The sequence below is a fragment of the Mustelus asterias genome, chromosome 9 (assembly GCF_964213995.1).
Source record: "Mustelus asterias chromosome 9, sMusAst1.hap1.1, whole genome shotgun sequence".
Classification (NCBI taxonomy): Eukaryota; Metazoa; Chordata; class Chondrichthyes; order Carcharhiniformes; family Triakidae; genus Mustelus; species Mustelus asterias.
The window spans coordinates 13,686,919-13,688,135 of record NC_135809.1 but is presented as its reverse complement, the minus strand read 5'-3'; the positions used below and the strand labels follow the sequence as shown (position 1 = coordinate 13,688,135).

At 46.2% G+C, this 1,217-nt stretch overlaps 1 non-coding gene across 1 annotated transcript; it reads left to right on the top strand.

Moving 5' to 3' along the window:
• Positions 1-216: 216 nt before the first annotated feature.
• On the top strand, positions 217-289 carry trnak-uuu (transfer RNA lysine (anticodon UUU)). The gene has a single exon. It is a non-coding gene; the product is annotated as a tRNA-Lys (tRNA).
• Positions 290-1,217: the final 928 nt, after the last annotated feature.

The window sequence follows — 1,217 nt, the reverse complement described above, 5'->3', positions numbered from 1 at the left end:
TTATGACTATAGAAATAACAAGTGGGACAAATAATGCACCTTGTGTCCAAAACTGTTGATTAGCAGAAGGTCGCCTCATGTGCGTTACTTACTGATGTTCCAGGCTTGTTGTTTATGCTACGCCAGAGGAACTAGACCGCAGCCTGGGTGCCAATAGCCACTGTGCAACATCTATTAATCTAGTAAGCAATTGAAGAGCAGTGGGCAAGAGCTGAAGCCCGGATAGCTTGGTCAGTAGAGCATCAGGCTTTTAATCTGAGGGTCCAGGGTTTAAGTCCCTGTTCGGGCATTGCTTTTGGGCAGCACAGTGGCACAGTGGTTAGCACTGCTGCCTCACAACGCCAGAGACCCAAGTTCAATTACCGACTTGGGTCACTGTGTGTGTGGAGTTTGCACGGTCTTCCTGTATCTGCATGGGTTTCCTCCAGGTGCTCCAGTTTCCTCCCACAGTCTGAAAAACGTGCTGGTTTGGTGCATTGACCCGAACAGGTGCCGAAGTGTGGCAACGAGGGGAATTCCACAGTAACTTCATTGCATTGTTAATGTAAGCCTTACTTATGACTAATAAACTAACTTTAACTTTACTTGAAGAGTGACAGGAGGTAGTGATGATTGGGGTATTTCATGTTCCAAGGTTTAAACCTTAAACCACTATAACATTTTTTTAGGTTTACTTTTTAGTGTGACAGGTATGCTTAAATCAACACTGCAATGAAGGTACTGTGAAAATCCCCGAACTGCCACACTCTGCTGCTTGTTCGGGGACACTGAAGGAGAATTTAGCATGGCCAATGCACCTAACCAGCACATCTTTCAGACTGTGGGAAGAAACCGGAGCACCTGGAGGAAACCAACGCAAACATGAAGAGAACATGCAGATTCCGTACAGATAGTGACCCAATCTGGAAATCGAACCCAGATCCCTGGCACTGTGAGGCAGCAGTGTTAACCACTGTGCCACCGTGCCGCCCTTTGATAATGTGATGTTGCCCCCTAATAGAAGTAAAACTGAATGAAGAAAATGTTCCTTAAACCACTGGATGTATTCCACTCGATGGTAGTCATGATGTGGAGATACCGGCGTTGGACTGGGGTAAACACAGTAAGAAGTTTAACAACACCAGGTTAAAATCCAACAGGTTTATTTGGTAGCAAATGCCGCTAGCTTTCGGAACAGGCTGTCCCTTCGTCAGGTGGAGTGTCTCTGTATGCCCTGT